This window comes from Pteronotus mesoamericanus, unplaced genomic scaffold, assembly GCF_021234165.1.
Source record: "Pteronotus mesoamericanus isolate MK-2021 breed Mesoamerican mustached bat unplaced genomic scaffold, CSHL_Meso_final scaffold_85, whole genome shotgun sequence".
NCBI classification, from domain to species: domain Eukaryota; kingdom Metazoa; phylum Chordata; class Mammalia; order Chiroptera; family Mormoopidae; genus Pteronotus; species Pteronotus mesoamericanus.
In genome coordinates this window covers 66,899,404-66,920,732 of record NW_026555329.1, presented here as the reverse complement: position 1 = coordinate 66,920,732, position 21,329 = coordinate 66,899,404, and positions in this window count along the sequence as shown.

Here is a 21,329-nt window from a genome sequence, read left to right as displayed (position 1 = left end):
TAAGCAATGAAATAGGTCTGGGGTTTGGGAGAGAGGTCTGGGCTAGAGAGAAAAATGTGGGAGCTAAGAGCATATTTAAAGCTCTAAGCCTGAATCAGATCAACAAGAGAGTGACTGGAGAGGAGGAAGAGAAGAAGGGCGAGCGATCCTTGGGGCACTCCAGCACGAAGAATGGAGGGAGCCGCGGAGGACCCAGAAAAGGAGACTGAGGAGGTGTGACTAAGTAAGGTAGGAAGAAAATGAGGAACGTGATGTCCTAGAAGCCTAGTAAGGAAAGTATCCAAAAAGGGAGTGGCCCGCTTTGTCAGATGCTCCTGAGACATCAAGTAGGATGAAGGCTGGGACAGAGCCATTAGCTCTAGCCACTCAGTGGTCATTGGTGACTTCAATAAGAGCAGTCTTGGTGGAGTGATAGGATTAAATACCAAATTACAATGAACTTAGGAAAGAACGGTAAGAAAGAACCCGAATACCAGAAGTATAGGGCACTATTTTGAGATATTTGTCTGCAAATGGGAGGGAAAAAAAGGAAAGGAAATTTATGGGAAAAAAATGGGATCAAGAAAAGGGATTACTTTTTTAAAGATGGTAGTGGGGAAGGGGGGACCAGCCTGTTTATATGCTAGGGAAAAGAGGGAGTAAAATGTTGCTCATGCAAGACAGAGATGAGAGAGAATTGCAGGAGTGAGATTCTTGAAGAGACAAGGGCAGTAGGATCTAGCACAGAAGGGGAGATTGACTTTTAGCTATGAGTATGGCTATTTCATGTGAAACAGTTGGAGACTCAGGTCTCTTCCCCTTTAAGGTCTGCTCCACATTATAATGACCCCTTAGTTACTGAACTGCTAGCACAAGATCTGTGATGGGACATTTGCTTCCCTGATGAATTTCTAAGTTGGACAGTAAAAGAGAAGCATTCATGAAGAGTTCTGAGGTCTTGACTTTTGAGTTTCAAATCACATATACCTTTTTCCTTGGATTGCTCAAACCTCATAATTTCTCATCCCAGCACCATTTTTAAGGCTGAATGGGGAATTTTTATCTCCTTTATAACTGGAATGAGAGACAAATAAAGGTCTTCTCCTCCATCTTGGTGACAGGTTGACCATTAGCTATATACTAGTGTCCCTGCAACAGGCAACCTTGTCTTGTTGCCTCAGAGGCCCTGAACACGTGACGGTGACCGCTGTGACTGCGTCGAGTCTGGCCTATCCTCATGCGGTACCTCTGCTAACCAGGCAGTTTTGTTCTGGAGTCTTAGAAAACACACCCACCTTCCTATCTCCCCAACTACTTACATAGCTAACACAAAACACTCTTCTCAGACAGCCACCAGCTTAAAGGATTTTGGGTCATAGACAAAGTCGCAGTGGTATTCCCTGGCATATTTATGAGATTCCTCCTTATCCATTCACTGCAGCTGTTGTAGGTCTAGGATTAAAGGGTATCAGCATCTACTCTTTATATTTGGTGGAGACATAAAGCACTTTGTTGACTAAGGAGTGGTAGGTCAGCCTTCCTGACATTTCCCAGAATACCAAATTCCGTTGAGCAAGAGCTGAAAGTTGCCTTTCTCTAGGGCTGTAATTAGGAACCGACAGTGGCGATATGCATAACCAGAGGTTCAGAGACAACTTTTTTCCCCCTGCTGGAGCTCTAGAAGGCACATTACCTAACAAGCCTCAAGGGACAAAGGCCAGTCAGACTAACGGGGACCTCAAGGCCAGAATGACAGTACTTTTCCTGTGTACAGACGTTAGTCCTTCTGCTTCTTGGGTTCCCCACTTGAGGAGGTCGCAAGATAGAAAACTGATGGGTGACTAAGTCCATAAACTGGAATGAGATACTGGTAACTAATCAAGTTGACAAGGCACTGATTCTCTTTGGGAAGAGGCACCTTTAGGGGGAAATCCATGTGACAAAAGACTTTAATGCTGAGAAGTCAGAAAGGGAACTGAGACCCTGGAGCTTGGATATGTATAAATACTTCTAAATGGGCTCTAGATAAGAATGTCATTGACACAATCCTTCAAGACAGTTTGGAGGGGAAAGAAACACCAAGAAAAAAGGTCTTGCCACACCACCAAGTGTTATAAGTTGGGAGAATTCAAGCAAACATAGTTAAGTAGGCTGAGAATGTGCTGCTTAGCATTGCGAGTAAAGGGGATGCTGCTGGCTGAAGTGGACAGAGAACTACAAGAAAGAACTGGCCGTATCAATGGCAGCAAATAATGGTGGTAGATGTTTTATATCTGAGTCAAGTTAACCTCAAGTTAACACAACAACCTCTACGAGTCATCTGTGGCCAATCTTCTTTAATATGACATATGAGAGAACTGAAGTTATATGTGGTAGGAAAATGACCTCTACTGAAGGCTATCAGGCATTGTTGATGAATTTACCTTCAGAGCTACAAGGCAGCAGATATGACCATGTCATTTAGGGTCCTAGCAAGAAACAGATGGCATCAAATTGGATAAATAGAGGAGAGTTTAATAAAGGCATTATCTTCCAAGATGTGAGTAGAGATTAAGCAACTTGGGGCGCCATTACCGTTCCTGGACTTGAAGGAGCAAGAAGCAGGGCTCAGTAGCAGGTTACCAGAACCGAAGGGGGAGCCACGTGGAGAGCACGTCAGGTGCGATGTTCTTCAGTTGAGAGATGAGGCCAGCTTGTAGCAGCCTGCCAGGGAGGAATCCAGAAAAAAATTGCCCATAGTGCCCATAGCGTATTCTCCTCCCTCCCAGATTTTTTTCTTCTGTCCTCACCATTGGCCAAACCCAACTGGAAAACAGAGAACAAGAGAGAATTTTGATGGGGTCAGGCTGCTGAGGATGAAGAAGAGCAGAGTGGATATTGAGGGATATCAGAAGATACCCAGCAAATTATCAATCATTTTGGAAGTCTGGAGGAATGCCAATTGTCCATTTTTATTGGAAGAAATATACATATATATTTTATTGTTCAAATGCATTTGTCTCCATTTTCCCACCACCACTTTCCCCTGCCCCCCAAAATATCTTTTTTTAAATTTTTCAGATGACAGAATGAAATATCAGCTATTCACGCAAATCAAGAGACTACGTATGATGTAACTCTCTATCTAATTTGCATTCCCCAAGAAGAGCAGTAAGTGTTGTGGGATTAGCATGGCCAATAAGATCAACTTATAATTTTAATGCTCTTTTATCCCTATTACAGAGCAAAAACAATAAATTTCCACTATAGAACACTTAGAAACATAGATAAATCAAAAGGAGAGAATAAAACTGTCCTGTAATCCTACATTCTGGTGCTAATCACCGCTACTATTGTGGGACATATTTTTTTAAGTTTCTTAATCATACCTTGCATATGTATTTGTATATACTGGAATTTTGTATTTTGTCATAGTTTTAGACTGTACACAAAATTGCCACATACCCTTCACAGTGATCCTCCAAATGTTAACTCCCTGCCACATTTGCTTTATTCATATTTCTCTCTCTAAGCACACGTGTGCACACACACGTATACGTACATATACAAATATAATTTATACACGCATCTTTTTTTCTGAATCATTTGATGGTACTCAACTTTAAAGTTTTAAGAGATAAGTTCCGTCAATAACCTCTAAACCATTAATATTCCCAAATGTATTAACAGGAAATTCTCAAAATTAAGAATAAGAGAATAAAGATGATAACAGAACCTTTATCAAAGAATGTCTATCAGACCAGAACAGACTTGGCCAGCAACTGATCACCCTCAGATCTTTGTAAGTGCCTGGGGGTTTATTGCAATCCTGAGACATGCAGTGAAGGGTCCTAAGTGACAAATGCCTAGCATGATCCTACTGATGGGGATGAGACTCTTCAAACTGGGCTAGGCTAGGAGATCAGGTGGGCCATTAGAGGGTTCAGAGAGGGACCTCAGAAAGTCACTTCTGAGAGGACGTCCAGAAGCATTGAGCCAGATCATGGGCAGCCAGGCAGCTGATGCTCCATTCCAAAGACATTCTTGCTTAGCATCCCATCCCATTTAGAGTGTAGTACATGACTGTGGAGAGGTCAATATCAGGTGTCCAGTTGTAAATGCTCAGTATAGAAGATACAGAACTAGCCATCCCATCCACAGTATAAGCAATCACTAGGGAATGAAGAGAAATTAAGGCCTTCTTTTACTTGCTAGGTGTTGATTTTAGCAGAATAATGTGCTGGGCTGGATTTAATCCTTTCTCCGGCATAGCATATCACCTTAAGTCTTGGCATAAAATAGAGCCAGATGCTAAAATACCTTCCTATGTTATTTTCCAAGTTGGGCCTCTTCCCCTGAGGTATACAGTTGAGAATATCAGATTGTCCACACTTCTAAAAGCTAAACAGCAAGAGGCTTAGCAACACAGTCAAGCACTACAGAGCAGTGTTGAACTGGATGTCAGTGGACAGGAGCCAAGTCCAACTCAGACCTATCAAAGAGCAGGCACGCCTCTCTTGTTTTAAAAGATAAATTGCATTATTTTCCTTATAAACTGACACTTACAGGTTTCCCTTAATTTAGGAGACTGTCTCCTGACCAAAGAGAAAAACCATTTTAACAGAGTAATTTCTCGGAGTGGTTTTCTTGGGGATCCCTGCCAATGTCCTGTAAGGGAAGCTCGCTGTTGTTACTCTAGGTGAATGTCTTCATAACCAAAGCCCCACCAACGGATGTGCCCTGTGCTTTGAGATTGGGGTCAGCGGGGTGGGGTGGGGGTGGGGGCGGGGAACAGAGGACAGATGGAACGGTGAGGGTTAACGGGGAAGGGAGGAAGCCAGGACTGCTCCCTCACCAAGTGTGCAGCCCCTAGAAGAAACGCATGTGGATCTTCCACATGCCTGTGGTCCCAAGGGTTAGATGCAGAGGGTGGATGAGATTGGGCACTTCAGTCTTGCAGGGACAGCACCTGGTCCCCACCGTGTCCATAACCAATGAAACTACCACCTGTTCCACACTGTGCTCGTAGGCAATGAGCAAAAGAGAGACATAGACAGTCTGTTCGGGGGCAACCCAAAAGGCGGCTGCCTTCGCTGTCCGTCCTCTCTCCGCCATCATCAGAGACCGCCTCCCCCCACGCTAAGCCATGAGAAACTAGGGTGAGTAAAGGGTTTAGGGGAGATTTTAATATCCAATATAAGATTTAGGAATGAACAGCAAGGAGTCATGAGAACTGAAAATGACTGACCGCTCGATGAATTGCTAGACATTGCTAGGAAAGGGAACCTCAAACGGGAACAGATCATAGCAGTCGCTAAAGAAAAATTTTCATTGTGTACTCAATAGCTGAGGTTCTCCTCTAAGATAATTACACTACACTCACACATTCATCTGCTCCCCTCCCTTCCTGAGACCCCTGGGTTCTGTCCATAGGCCTCTCTCTGCTTCTGCCCTCTTAGTAAAGCAGCAAACTCATCAAGGATTAAATGCACACCAACCAATACCGTAACCTCCTTTTATATCTATTTTCCCAGTGGCATGAGGAGCCCAAAATGGCCAGCAGGTGGTCTCAGCTTCTAATTGGATGGGACCACTGTGGGACTTTTGGTGGAAGCATTCCTCCCTTTGGTATTAGAAACTCTAAATAAGCAAATCATAATGCAGTAGAGAGAGACATAAAAACTAGTACACAAGTGTTAGAAGAATCCCACTTCATTCCTGGCCTGGTGGCTCAGTTGATTGGAACATTGTCCCATACACCAAAAGGTTTCAGGTTTGCTATCAGGTCAGGGCTCCTACATCGGCTGTGGGTTCAACCCCAGTTAGGGCGTGTAGAGGAGGCAACTGAACGGTTTTTTTTTCACACTGATGTTTCTCTGTCTCTCTCCATCTCTCTCCCTCTCTCTCCCTCTCACTCTCTCTCCCCCCACCCCTCCCTTCCTCTCTCTCCAAAGTCAATAAACGTATTCTCAGGTGAGGATTTGAAAAAATGGTAAAAAAAAAAACTTTTTTTAAAAAAGAATCCCACTTAAACACTTGCCCTGAGTCATATATTCTGACATTGGAAGAAACACATTTATAGTCCTGGTTCAGGCTACATTCCCCGTTAAGCATCTCATCTTGCAAGTGTTGCCTCCCAGCTGACACCAAAATTGAGTCTTCAAAAACCTTTCTACCAAGCGGCTTCTGGATGCTGCAGTGCAAGATAAAAACCAGTGGGCCCCATGGACATAACCTTTTGCTCTATTTCTTTTATAAAAGAGTGAATTTCTTGGTCCAAAACAGAGTTACATGAGATACTGTATTAGTGAAATGACACTAAGTCAAAAAATGATGCTCATGGTAGAGAAAAGGCAGGAGGGAAACAAACTCATGTCTGAGTGTTTATTCCAGGTGGGAAAGAAACAGCCCCCTCCATGACTGAAGAGACTTGGTATCACTCACGCATCCTCCAACATTTGCCCAGCTGTGAGGGTTTAGGTTAGTCACTGCTCACAGGTTGATACCCTGAGAAGAAAAAAATCCATGTTACTGAACCTGTGTACAGATGCTGAATCTGTCACTTTCACTTTGTTCATGGGCCCGTGAAACAAGCAATGCTGGGAAAGAGACCAGTTCGCATGTGTAGGACAGAGCTTAGTATCCACCTGGTGTTTCAGGCTTCTCTGCAGTAGGAGCCTTTTGGAGAGTGGCCACAGGGGACACACATTCCTACACTCTGGGTTTATTCTAAGTGACTCATTCATTTATTTTCCATCACTCAGGGTCCCAGCAGAAACAAATGGCACACATGAATTAAGGTAGTTCAAGAAGGCCGAGTTGCTTACAAAGGTGTAGGCAGCACGTAGGGAAACCACAAAGGACAGTTCTAATACTCTAATGCTGCTACCACACTGGACCCAAAAAGCAGAAGGAAAAGAGACGTTTCCAACCCAGAAGGACAAAGTCATGCAGAGAGGGCCACGCGAGATGAAAGCTGTAACATTCATTTGAGATAATTTGATAAGGAGTCAGGGGTATAAATCATCTTACTTCAATTTCCTTCTTCCTTCTCATCTGCTGGAGCTCTATTTACCAAACCCAGCCAAAAGCCAGAAGACAAGGGATGCAGACCAAGCAGGTCAGCCTCCCATGGCCGAGAGCAGGAGCTGGACAGACAGGTGGAAACAAATGAGTGGACCCAGAGAGGCACACAAGTGTTATCCAGCACAGCTTTCTCCATCCCTCCCTCCTCCCCTCCCTCTCTCCCTTACCTCCTTCCTTTCTTCATTCCTTCATTTCTTTTTTAAAAAAATCAATTTTAGAAAGAGAGAGGAAGGGAGAGAAAGAGAAACAACAATCCGTTGTCCTACTGACTGATGCACTCATTGGTTGATTCTTGTATGTGCCCTGACCGAGGATGGAACCTGAAAGCTTGGCGCATCTGGATGACACTCTAACCAGTTGAGCTATCCACTCAGGGCCCAGCATACATTTCTCGAAGAAAAATTATTTACCAAGAACACCTACTATGTAACAAACACTATTCCAGATGTTGGGGACAGAGCAGTAAAAACACACACACACAAATGCTTAACCTCATGGAACTAACAAAATATATACATAACATACTTGTGTGTTTTATATTACATATTTATAAGTTGTAATGAGAAGATAAAGCAGGGAGGGGATAGTGAAAATATTGACTGAGAAGGACTATCACAACCTGAAATAAGATGACAGGGCTCCAGGGAAAACCTGCAGGAGGTCAGGGAGCAGGTCTGCAGATATTTGGGAAAAGCAAACCCTGCGTGGAGAAGCCAAGCGGAAAGGCTCTGAGGTGTGAGTACGCAGCATATCTGAGGAACAAGAGAAGGTTATCGGGTGAAGTGGGCTGAGCAAGAGGGACAGTGTTAAGAGAGAATAGGGGGGAGGTGAAGCAGAGGGGAGGCAGGGTGGAGGCCAGAGCCGCACAAGGACTTGGAGAACGTTTCTGAAATCTGGCTTTTCTCTGAGTGAGAAGGAAAACCATTGGAGGATTTGAACAGAGGAGCAGTGTGATCTGACATATTCTTACGTCATCATTCTGGCTTTTGTTTAGAGAGGGACTGACGTGGAAAGGAGGATGCTGGTTAAGAAAAGGAGACCAATTAGGAGGGTGTTGCAATAGTGCGGTCAAGGGACCGTGACGGCTTAAACCATGACGGTAGCAGGGATAGCGGATGGTAAAGGAGACAGGGTTTGCTGAAGGATGGGATGTGGGTGTGAGAGAAAGGGAGAAGGTTGATGCCAAGATTCTTTGGCTACTGAGGGGAAAAAGTAGTTGCTATTCACTGACAGGGACAGACTGTAAGAAGCCTAAGTTTGGTGTATATGGCACTGGGTGGATATTAGGAGCTCAGTTTTGCACATGATGTTTCATATTCAAGTGCAGGCGTGAAAGTGATAGGTGGACACATGAGTCAGGATTTTAGGAGAGGGCGGAGATCTAAATATGCATTCGACAGCATGGTGCCCTGGAAACCAAGGAGGGGCAATCAGTCACAGCAAGGGCTGCTGATAGTTTAAATAGGCTCTTACCTAAAATCGCCATTGGAAGAAGCAGCGCAGGTGACATTTGTAAGAGCAGTTTCAGTGAAGTGTTTAGGATGTAAGGTGGTTTGAAGTGGGATCAAGAAAAAGGTGAGAAGAAAATTGGAGATTTAAGCATAAACAAACCTTTCAAGGAATTTTGCTATGAAGGGAAATAGAGGGAAGTGGGGTCAAAATAAGTTTTTAAAGACAGAAGAAACTGCCCTGGCTGGTGTGGCTCAGTTGGTCTTCCCATAAGTGAAGCGTTGTGGGTTCGATTCCCCATCAGGGCACATGTCTGGGTTGCAGGTTCAATCCCCAGTCTGGGCATGTATGATTCCCGGTTCAGGAGCAACCAATCCAAGCTTCTCTCTTTTCCTCTATTCCTTACTCTCTCTCTAAAAGCAATAAGAAAATAATGTCCTTTTGGGAGGATAAGAAAAATTTAAAGACAAAGTAAATTTTTTGCCCCAAACCACATTGCCCCCAATCCTTCAATCTTGAACAATTAAAATTTATTTCAGAAATTGAGGCATGAGTCTACATAAGAAAATCTAACAACAAAATTCACAACATCAATAGATTAAAGGGAAAATACAGCGGCGGGGGGCGGGGAACCTTACACAACTAGGCAGCAAAAAACATGATTTTTAAAATAAACACCTATTTATGATGAAAAAACCTTTCAGAAAACTAGGAATAGAAGAAAATCCTTCTCTTTGCTAAAGTTTCTATGTCAAAAGCAAGCAGCAAACACAATTACTAGAGAAACTTTAGATGAGGAGCAAGATGCCCCCATCTCTGCTATTGTTTATACTCAACATCCTGGGCAACTTTATAAGGAAAGAAAAAGATATCCCTGGCCGGGTAGGTCAGTTAGTTAGAGCACCATCTGGAGATGCGAAGGTTCTGGGTTCCATCCCCCGTCAGCACACATACAAGAATCAACCAAGGAATGCATCAATAAGTGGAACAACAAATTTCTCTCTCTCTCTCTCTTTCTCTCTCCCTCTCTCTCATATCAATAAATACAATTTTTTTAAAAAGGAAAGAAAAAAATTATAAGTGGATAAAAAAAGAAAAGATAAAACTGTCATTATCTGCGGGCATGATCATCAATCTAGAAAAACCAACTGACTCAACCAACCACGAACGATTAAAACTAATTTCTCTGAATCAATAATAACCAACTAGAAAATGTAATACAAATGTAACACCATTCATAGTAGCAACAAAAACTATGAAGTAACCAGTTTAAATTTCAATTTAATTCAATATGTGTAAGACTTCTATGAAGAAAACTTGCAAGCTCTGATAAAGGATATAAGGAAGATTTAAATAAACAGAATTTTATCCTCTTAAATGGTGCAGATGGGTAGTATAATACTTATTTTGGAAAAAAATAATAAAAATATAAATGTGCTTTAAGAAATAAAATCTCATGCCTTGTATGGTACAACTTTACATTATAATAATGTGTCCCTAAGTTCAACTACAATTTTTAGTAAAACAAATTGAAAATTCCAGTTGGATATTTTGAGGAAGATGATATTCCACTTAAATAGAAATAAAAGACAACTTAAAAAAACATTCAACCTTAAAAAAAAAAAAAAAAACAGTGTAGAGGTGAACTTTCCAGCCTGATATTAACATAATATTGGCTATTTATATCTAATATGAATAAGTTTTGGCTCAAGAACAAAAAAATAGACCAGTGAAATAGAATAGAAAAATTAAAGACAATTATTTACATATGCAAAAGAAGTACCAAAAATCCATTGAGAAATGAAGATTGATTGGTCAATCAGTAGATGATGTTGAGGAAACTGGCTTACTTTGTGGAGCAATACAAACTGGATTATTACCTAACATCATTACTGTATTGAGAAATGCAAACTGGATCCTTCCCTAACATCAAATACAAAAGGCAACGCTAGATGGGTTAAAGACTTAAATATTGGGGATAAAAGTTATAGAAGGAAAATTCAGAGAGTATCTTTATGCCTGAAGAGTAGGAATGGACTTAAAAGAAAAAAAACTTAGGAAATATAAATCATAAGGCAAAATGTTGATGAATTTGATTGTATCAAAATTAAATATTCCCCAAACCACAATGAGGTACTACTTCACACCCCCCGGAATGGCTCCAGTTTTAACATGTACTGGCCAGGACGTGGAGAGCAGTGAAACCCTTGTACTTGGCTGGTGGGGTGAGGTGGTTCAGCTGCCATGGAAATAGTTGGTGGTTTTTTAAAACGTTAAACAAAGAATTACCATATGACCTCACAATTCCGCTCAGGGCTGTATACCCCAAAGATTTAAAAACAGGTCCTGAAACAAGTGTATGTACACACGTTTATAGCAACACTATTCATACTAGCCAAAGGTGGAAATAGCACAAATGTCTGCCAGTGGAAGAAAGGATAAACAAATTGTGGCACACCCATACAATGGAATATTATTCGGGCATTAAAAATGAAGTAGTGATACATGTTGTTAACAGGATGAACCTCCAAAACATTATGCTGAATAAAAGATGCCAGACACAAAAGGTCACATATTTTATGACTCCACTGATATGAAACATACATATTCAGAATAGAAAAATCCACAGAGGTAGGATAGATTGATGGTTGCCAGGGGCTGGACAGCCGGGAGGATGGGGAGAAACTGCTTAATGCACAAGAGGTTTCACTTTGGAGTGATGGAAATGTTTTGGAACTAGATAGAGCAGTGTTTGCACAATACAACACTGAGAATAAACTGAGTCGTTCACTTTCATATGCTTAATAAAAAAGTCTTGGTGAAGGTACTAAAAAACTTTCTATCCAGAAGCAAAAAAATTAATAGATAATAGAATTAAAGATTACTCGTATGCTTTGAAACTGAGGATCGATATCTGGAGTATACAAAGAGTATTTGTAAATTTACAAGAAAAAGGTAGAAATAAAACAATGCCCAATAAAACAATGGGCAAGGTATAAACCAGCATTTGTAGAGGAAACCAAAGTGATATCGATATAAAGAACTGTTCATGCTCATTAATAATCAGAGAAATTTAAATTAAAACAATAACAAGATATTAACTTACATCCATTAGATAGGAAATAATTAAGAAGTCAAATGACGCCAAGTGTGGGTGGGGGGATGTGTCTTAGATCCTGTTCCCTTGATAAATGGGTTCATTTGTGAGTGATTTATTAAGGAAGTCATCCCAGGGTAAAGTGGTGAGGGAGAAGGGACATGGGACAGAAAAACAGAAGAAACCAAACAAGATTGCATTTCAGACAGCATTCTAGCTCCAGCCTGATCCTGTGGGGCAGTTCTGTCGAGGAAATTATACCTCAGTCGGAACCATGTTAAGGTTTGGATATAAGAAACATCCAAACCTATAGAGAATTTTTATGAGTTTATTCAAGCCAAACTGACGATAACTGCTAGAAAGCAAAATCTCAATAGATTGAGAAAATGCTCCAGAGAATGGCAGTTTTTCAGTTTATTTTATACATTATGATCAAATACATTCTGTTTTTTTAATATTTTAATGTGTCTAGGTAAACAGTGCATGGCTGGATTTTTAAAATCCAACCTGAGATTGTCTCTCATATGTAAGCTTCCTCTGTTTATGTTTATTATGAATATTGGTTTATTTGGACTTATTTCTACTATCTTATTTTGTATCTTCAATTTACCATGTTCTTGTCTTCTCTTTTATTCTTTTTCCTTTATTGACTTATATTGCATGAATTTTGTCTATTTTTATTTGAAAACTATAAATTTATTTTCAGGCATCTCCCACTTAAGTCAATAATCCTTTCCTGAAAACCAGATGTTCTGTATAAAAATGCTAAGCAGGAGTATTTCCTATAATTTTAAATGGAAATATTATAATGAGTTACATGTCAACAAAAGTCTCCCAATCAAGTTCTTAAAACATAACTAAAATACCTATCATAAACAAATCATTATGTTAGGAAGAAAATGCTTAAAAATTGCCTTCTGATCAGAGGTAATCAATATAATTGTTAACAGTTGGTTTGATGTAATAATTTGGTCTCTCAGCACCAGCAACATCTGAAATGCATACTTCTTTGCCAATATTTGTGCTTCATAAAATGGCTACATGTGATTTCAGCATTGTGCTAATTGTATTTGTAATGTAAATCAAATTATTACTTGCATTATCTCTAAAATACATATTTTTTAAAGTTGTATTGGGTTTCGTGGACATGAATACAAATTTTTCTTAGATAAGCAAAGGATGGAGAACATTTGTATTGAGAGATATAGTTCTATGAAACTGGTATTTAAAAGCTAGGAAACATTAACAATATTAATAAGCAAGATATTGTATAGGATAGATCTATCTATTCTTCTGGAAATTACCCTTAAATTTTTAACATGCAACTTTTATAAAGTTAAACAATATATCACCCTCCTGAACAGATGGAGTTCAGAAGGAAGACTAATTACCTCTGAGTTCTCCCCTACCATTTTCTTTACTATTGACCAGTATTTTGGTTCCATCTTGTTTCCTTGGTAACTGTTCATTTTGATTGAATTTAAAACTTAGAGAAAAGTTGCAAGAAGAGCATTTACCCTTAACCCAGACTAAACAATTGTATACATTTTGCCCCATTTGCTTTACCAGAGTTTCAGAAATTTGAGTGTAATATGTATGCCTCAATGTTGTTTTTGTTTTTCATTGTCTGTTTATCCTACTTTGGCTTTGTTGAGCCTCTTGCATCTGTTGACTGATAATTTTCTTCAACTTTGGAAAATTTCAGGTCATTGTCTCTTTAAACATCCACCCCCTGCTTAACCACAGCCTCCAATTACACATAGGTTAGATCATTTGATTTTGTCCTGCAGGTCACTGAGGCTTATTCATCTTTCATCGCCATTTTTCTCCTTATGCTTCAGTTTGGATAGTCCCTTTTATTATATCAAAATATTACTCATGTTTTCTCCCTCTGTGCCTATTCTGTTTAGCCCTTCAGTGAAATTAGATATTGCTTTTTTTTCTGTAAAACAGGTTAGACTCACTAAATGAGGTCATAAAAAGGCATACAAGTGTTTCCAAATATTAAAACTGAATGTTTGAATTGTGTGAATTGAAGCATCTGACTAAACAGTTTTTGAATAGGATGAGGTATTTCTCTTTCATATGTGATATTGTCCCCCATATTATTTGAGGCTTTGATTAGGTTAAGGTTTTAATCTGATATAGTGCATGTCTATGATTTTTTCTTTTTATAAATTGAGTTATGAAACTTCCTAGGAGAATTTCCAAAGTGTTTGTAGACCTACATAAAATCTCTTAGATCTCCTGAGGAGTGTTTGTAGGCCAACTGTAGCAACTTGTCAAATGGACTCTCTCCCCAGAGGACAAAGTCTTAGGTAAAGATTAAAGTCCATACATGTTGAGGAGCTGCCTAAGGCTATACAGTAAGAAAGAGGAAGGAAGACTACTCCCTACCCCAGCTTCCAGCACGTCAGTAACCACTCAAAGGTACGAAGGCAGACATGAGGTAAAGAGGGCGAGTGTTGGAGAAATGGACTAGATCCAATTATATAAAGCTCAAATGTTGATTTAGTCACTACTTAGAGGTAATTTTCACATTCTAAATTATGAATTTTAACATCCAAAGTATCTGGAATAATGTAATTACTATTCAATCAGCTTTCCGATGCCTATTTACCTATATTGGTTCCCTCAAATCAAATCAATATATTTTTCCTTTGGCTCATATTTAAACTGTTCCTAAAACTCAAAACTTCTCTGTATTTGCTTATGGGCTCCTGAGTTATCCTTTCCCAAAGCTTTTATTCCTAGGAATTCTGGAAGCGAAGTCCCCCAGTTGTTCCTATCAGGGACTTTCTACCTGTTACCATCAGAGGGCGACTTTCAGTAATTTCCTGGGTCTAGGCTCCCTCTTGGGGTGTAATTTCAAATTGCTCCCTAGTGTCATTCTTTTCCTCTTCCATTAAATCTCTCTGGGACCCAGTCATTTCCCCAAACCTACTGTCATCAAAACATCTCCCCAACCCTTTCCTAGCTTAGTTCCCAAATTTAAAAGCAGTTAGGTCCAGACAGAAAACCAGAGGGACATTCTTTTCTTTAACAGAAGACTAGTTTTGACATTTCAGATCTCATACCTTCCCCTGAGTATCGCTCTCCATTCACCTGTGCTACATCCCTAGTTTGCCTTCTGTCGTTTCTAAAGGGAACATTCTCAAGTCCTGGCTATCTCTTCATCCGAGACACCCGGCACACCCTGCCTGCTGATGAGGGCCCTCCCTCTGTTTCCGGGCCAGCAAGGCTCCCTAAGTAAAGGCCTGCCTGCCAGACGCAGGTTCTTATAGTGAATTTTCATCCTTTGGGATGGTATTGTTTCATTCTCCTTAGAAGCGGAGGATTCTTTCTCTTCATGTAGTCATTGCTATACTGCTATAGTATTCATAAACGTGATTGGGCCCTAACGAGCAGACTTATCGCGGCCAAACTGAGAGCGCAGAGCGGAAGGTGGGTAAGCAGGGAAAGGCCTCAAAGAGACTGTGGATAAGCCATAGCAATCCCTTGATATTGGTTCCACACTGATATTTTCCTTGAATCTAATATTTCTTCTTTAAGAATAAGATAGGGTGTGGCTGGGTGGCTCAGCTGGTTGGAGCGTTGTCTTGTGTACCAAAAGGTTGTGGGTTCATTCCCCAGTCAGGGCACACACCTACGTTGTGGGTTCAATCCCTGGTCGGGGTGCCTATGGGAGGCAACCAATTGATCTCTCTCTCTCTCAAAATCAATAAACATATCATGCTCAGGTAAGGATTAAAAAAAAAAAAAGAATAAGATGAAAAAAAAAGGAAGACTGTTTGGGATGGTTATCTAGCTTCACCAACAGTGCCTGTCACTAATAAATCAAACTCAAAAATCTCATGTAGTCTACATGAAACTTTTTAGTTGAGTTTTCAGTTATTCATTCAATCAACAAATGTTTGCAGATTGTTCACTGTGTTCCAAGTACTGCTGGTCCAGGCACTGGGGATATAGTAGTGACCCAAGCATGAAAAACCCTCGCCACGTTGGCACATACATTCTCATGAAGGAGATGGATAATAAATGAACAAATATATAAATTCAGATGACTCTAAGGGCTTTGAAGAATAATAAAGCATAGTAAAGAGACAGAACGTAACTGGGAGAGAGTGCCTATTTGGGGTGTTTCAGGAAGCTCTCTCTGAAAAAGAGACAGTGGGCCAGAAAAATAAATGAAGTGAGGGAGGAAGCTGCAGGAATTCTCAATGAAGAGCGTTCCACAGGATAGAAGTAACGAAAGCCCCGAGGAAGCTTCTTGCTATCCCCTGAACCTTAGCATGGTCAGGGGGTGGCAAGAAGTCCAAGACGGCAAGAGGCCCTGCCATGATGGAGAGACCAGGAGGCAGCGAGGTGAGCGAAGGGAAGGCGGAATCACACAGGCTCTTGCCTAATGTGATACAGAGTTTGGATTTTGTTCTAAATGATGTAGGAAGGTATTGACAGGTTTAGAGCAGAAAAATTCTGTGGGGTTTTTTTTTTTTTACATTAAAAAATATTGATCTACAGAAATACATTCACTTCTTTCTCTCCCTTTCTGTGGGACTTTTTCACTGCCACTGGGCCGAATGAGGTGTTCATGAGGGCACATGAGGAGCACGTCCAGCTTGCAAATGCAGGGAAACGGCATAGTTAGGCTGTAGATCATAGACTCTTCCCAAGGGCCTGAGAAAGATCATTTAGAATGCTTTCTCATAAAATGCCTAAGATTTCTTAAGGGACATAGAGCTGGTAAGAACTGCCAATGTGCAGTCTAATCTCTATGTGATATATTGTTCCTTCCCTAACATTACTTCCCCTTTTGTCCCTGACCCACAAAGATGATTCATCTCAAAGAAAGTTACTGTGTTCAGGAAGCCCCAAGTGAAAGGCAGTTTGGATTGGGCCGGGGTGGTTGAAAAGCAGTCACACTTGAAATATATTTGGAAGACAGTATTTATAGGACTTGATGACGGACAGGTTGGATGTGTAGTTGAAGGAACAAGACACATGAAGGATAACTCCAAAGTTTTTTGGTTTTTTGGGTTTTTTGCCTGAACAGCAGAATTAACGGCAATTCCACTTACTGAGAGAGGAATGACTAAAGGAGGAAGGTGCTTGAAGAGGAGGGAGAATCAAGAGCTGTTTGGGTCTTGTCAAGTCTGAGATGTCTGTCAGGTGTCCTGAAGCAGATACAGACCAAAAATGTGTAGATCTCCCAACGCCAACGTAAGTTCCAAGAGGGCAGGACCTTCTGTCTGTTTTGTTTACATTTGTATCCTTGGAACCTAGAAGAGACCCTGGCAGGTGTGTCGTAAATATTTGCTGAGCGAATGAGCAAATAAATGAATAAATATGAGCCTGAGGCTTTTGTTTGAAGTCCTGGCCTGCAGCCCTGGCTAAGCAGAATGATAAAAAAACAAACTGTGGCAAATAATACTATCACCTAATGCCTATAATGCTGGGAGAAAGCAGGGTTTGAGGAGCAGCTTCCCTCTGTCAGAGCTCAAACCCAAATTTCTGAGGAAAGGAAGAAAGAGGCGGCCTCAAGATCCTCCTCCCGACCCTCGGTCTGCATCCCCCTAAGCCTACAAATATTGATGTGTTTAAAGCTTTGCTAGCATTGAAATTCAATGTGTGGTTTGGTATGAAAATGTAATATATAAAAAGATATGTATAGTTTGGTATGATTATGTGTTATCCTGTGTTGCTGTTGCTGGCTATAATGCCAGCAAAGACAAGTGGTACTTAGAAGAAATGGAAGGGCCGAGAAAATTTAACAAGTGAGAGAGTGAGGGCAAACTTCTTCATTCATCCGCACTGAGATGCCAATAAATTGGTGCTAGTTGCCTGGAGTCTGCCTTCGGTGGGTGCACTCCACTGGGACACTGTGTCTCCCATATCAGGGTAGAGTTCTGCAACATCAACAAATCTACTTTCCTGAGAGAGGCGTCCATAGTGATCATTTCTGTTTCCTAATCATTGTCTTACAATGGGGTCTTTGAGGCTTGGACTTCAAAGCCAAGAATCTGGGACCTTGTCCTCTGGTCCCGCTGACCCAGGTCAGGAGAAAGTTTCTAGAATGGAGCGCGCCAGGGGGGCTGGAGCGGGGCGGCGATCATCAGAATAGCGCATCCTCTCTCCTCCAGGGATCGTCCCACCATGTTCAAAACGCTTAAAAATGGGCCACAATGGGCATTTCTAGTCGCAAGATTTTTCTTGTGACTGCCTCCCATCCCCTACTGTCCATCTTGTATATTTAAAAACCTTAATTTTTTTCCTTTTTGTTTCCCCTTTGGTTCTCATATTCCTGACACGCCAGTGCTAAGGCTGCTAAGTTCTGCATTGAGAGACAGCTTCCATTCTTTCTTGCAAGCACATATGCCCATATTTTTGACAGATCTATAAACAAATTTCGTGGCCTTGAATCTCCCAGATTTCCAATATCCTGCTCTTCTTTATATTTCTCTATTTCTGGCAGTCTTTCTTAGCTCCCTATTTATGCCAGAGTGGCTATTACTTCTGCTACATTTTCCTCCTCATAAAAGTCATTAGCTCTGAAAATCAATTTCCATTCATTCGTCTCTGAATAATGCTAGTTCTCTTCTGATTTGGTGTTGGTCAACAGATGAGATCAATGGATTTATACACCCTGGTCCCACTCTGCCCACGGATGGCAGGCAGGTTGCTAGGCAAAGCTCCCTTCTCAGTCTCCTGTTTGTAGCGAGCTTTCATTTTTGCTTTGCTAAGGGGATAACTCTTTGAAACCCCTATTTCCTGGTTCTCTGGTAACTGGACCAATGCAGAACATTAAAACTATAGCTGCAGCCAGGATGTGGAAGGATTTGAGGTACCAAACATATCTCCTCCCTCTACAGATTCTGAAGCAATTAATAAAAACATTCAAGAATCGGGTAAGTTCAAAATACCAGGGATTTTGTTGTTGCTAGAACTTGGTTTGGAGGTCGTGGCCGGGGCCTGAATATAAAGTTGGCTTCCTAGTACATCCCCCTAGTCATTGGCAAGCAGTAGTCCCCCCGTGAAACAGGGCCTCCCCAGGCACCTTACCGCATGTCGCTGGCCAGCTGTTTAAGAAAGGAAGAGCCCAAATGGGATAAGCTACCTTGCTCAGCACTTTATGCCACTACTTTTTCATTGCAGAAGGAAAGAAGGACAGATATCAATACTGTCAGAAGGGCAGAAGTTTCTATTTCATATAGAGGTTTCTATTTCAGAAGTTGGAAGTAAGGAAGATGGTTCCACAAAGAGTTCTTCCTGCTTCGCGCCCTCACTTGCTTGTCTCTGCGCCTAAGGCCACATTTCCCAGAATGCACTGTGCCACCACTGGCACCCCATCCTCGGTTCCTAGCTGTTTGCTGCCTGGACGTGGAAAGTTGTGGAGGTAAAAGCATGGGGGGAAACCATTCATACCTCCTATCATAGATCAAAATCTAAGGGGTAGTAGAAAGGGATGATCAGCCTGAGTTTTGGTTGACGTAGCCCCCAACTCCTGTGTCTGAAAAAGAAGACCATCAGTGGGGAATGAGTGATGGCTTTCATTAGATAGTCTCTGTTCAAGCAAATCGTGGCTCTGCCATGAACTCAACCCTAGCAGGTATTTTTCATTCTAGATGCATCTGCCTTATAGTTGGTTCACTGGATTGTTTATTAAGCTTTGGTAGTTTTTGTAAGTTTAAAAAAAAAAATCTTTTTCTATACCTTCAAAAGCTGCAGCTTAGATGCTTTGAGGTAGAGGCTCTCCTCCCTTCCCCATGATATTGTCCCTTCCGTGATTTCTGTGGCTCCTTTCTCCTGCTTCGCCTCCATCTTCTGGCCGCTCCTTTTTAATGTGATGCTCTTCCTTTGGTGTCTTGCCACCTCTGGGGCTCTATCCTATGCCGTGGCATTTCTCTTGCTTGATCTCCTCTACTCCAACGGCTTCAACTAGCACGTATTCTTGTGGCTGACTCCCAATGCATAATTCTATACCAAACCTCTCTTTCTCTTGAGCTTCAGACCCATCTCTTAAACCATTTACTAGACAGTGTCCCCATCTGCACTTCATTCTCAACTGACCAAATCCAAAATCATCATTTATCCTCCAAACTTGGCCCATCATTTTTATTGTCTAATTTGGGAAATTGCACCTCCATTCTTTCATGTAACCAAAAAAAGGGGTTATATCCATTAGCCCATAGAGCCAATTGATTACCAATTCTTATTCATTAGGATAGCTTTCCAGTATCCCTTCTTTATCCCTCTTTACTGCCAACACCTTGCTTTGGAGTCTGTATCAGTTTAAGTTGTTTGGTTTCAAACACTAGAAATGAACTCTAAGTTAAACAAAGAAAGAGGGTGGATTTATTTGAAAGAGTATTGAGAAGGCTCACAGAATTGAAGGGAAGACTGAATAAGCGTGCTCCAGGGTGGCTTGGATCGGGGGCAGCTCTGGAGGCCTCAGTGGGTGCAGCTCAGTCTTTCTGTCTGGGACGTTGCATGTGGTAACTTGGCCACCATCATCTTTCATCTCTGTGTGATTTCATCGAACTTCCAGTTTCCTAGTAGAGAGAACCTGGTTGATCATCTTTGAATAAGCCACCCAGGGCTAGAAGACAGGGATGAGTGGCACAGATTTGTGAGCAGATGCCTACAATTTCTCAGCCCTTTCTTAGCACTGCCATAGCCTTCTTGAAGGCCTCTCCATCTTTCCAATCTATACTTCTTGCATCTTTAAATCTATAGTTCATATTGCCACCATTTTCATATTTCTTAAATATACATTGTTCAATGTATCTCCTTAGCTAGAATTCCTTGATAGCTCTTCATTACTCATAGAATAACTGACGAACTTCTGTCAGGGGCTTCATTCTAGGATTTGGACCCTGGCTACCCTTCTAGTCTCCTGTCTTGCAACTTTTCTGTTAAATCTTATGTTCCAAGCATACTGCAGTTATTTGCAATTCCCATGAACAAGTCATGCTTTGTTCTAGTCTCATGTTTTTGCTCCCTCTTTCTCAAATACCCACACTCTCTTCTCTTCTCTTCACCTGGTTAACTCACACTTTCCTTCCCAGGCTCCCTTTCGGTATTAGATCCGAATCTCTCCTAGTCTCTTCTCATCTGGGCTAAATGCTCTTCCTCTGTACTCTGATAGCCTCCTGAACTTATCTCTGATATAGACATTGCAATTTGTTGCATTTGACTCTTTCCTTGTCCCTCTTCCTGGCCAGAAAACCGATTTATGTTTGGTTTCCATGAGCTAGGATGGGGCTTTATGCATCATAAATGTTCAGTAAATATATTGAAATAAACAACTACTGGTTTTGAATGCCTAACGTACAAAGCACTGCTGGGGATATATATATATATATATCCCCACATTTCTATGTTCTATGACCTTCCTGCCTAGAAAGCAAACAATACCAGCATATAAGAAAAGTATAGGTAGAACTACAAGATACTGTATAACTTCATGCACAGAAAAACAATGACCACAGGCTAGAATTTGAGATTAAATTGATCTGGAAAGTCTTCTCAGAAGAGGAAACACTTGAGTAGTTACATAAAGAAGACTCAAGTGGTTTGAAGAGGGTGGGAGAGTGTTTTAAGTATGTAGAGTAAGGGAAAAAGGCTCATTATGTTTGAGGAATGGGTGAAAACATTGGCCAAGATAGAGATTGATTAAAATATGGTGAAAAGTCCAGTGTGTGTGTGTGTGTGTGTGTGTGTGTGTAGTAAAGTCATAGGT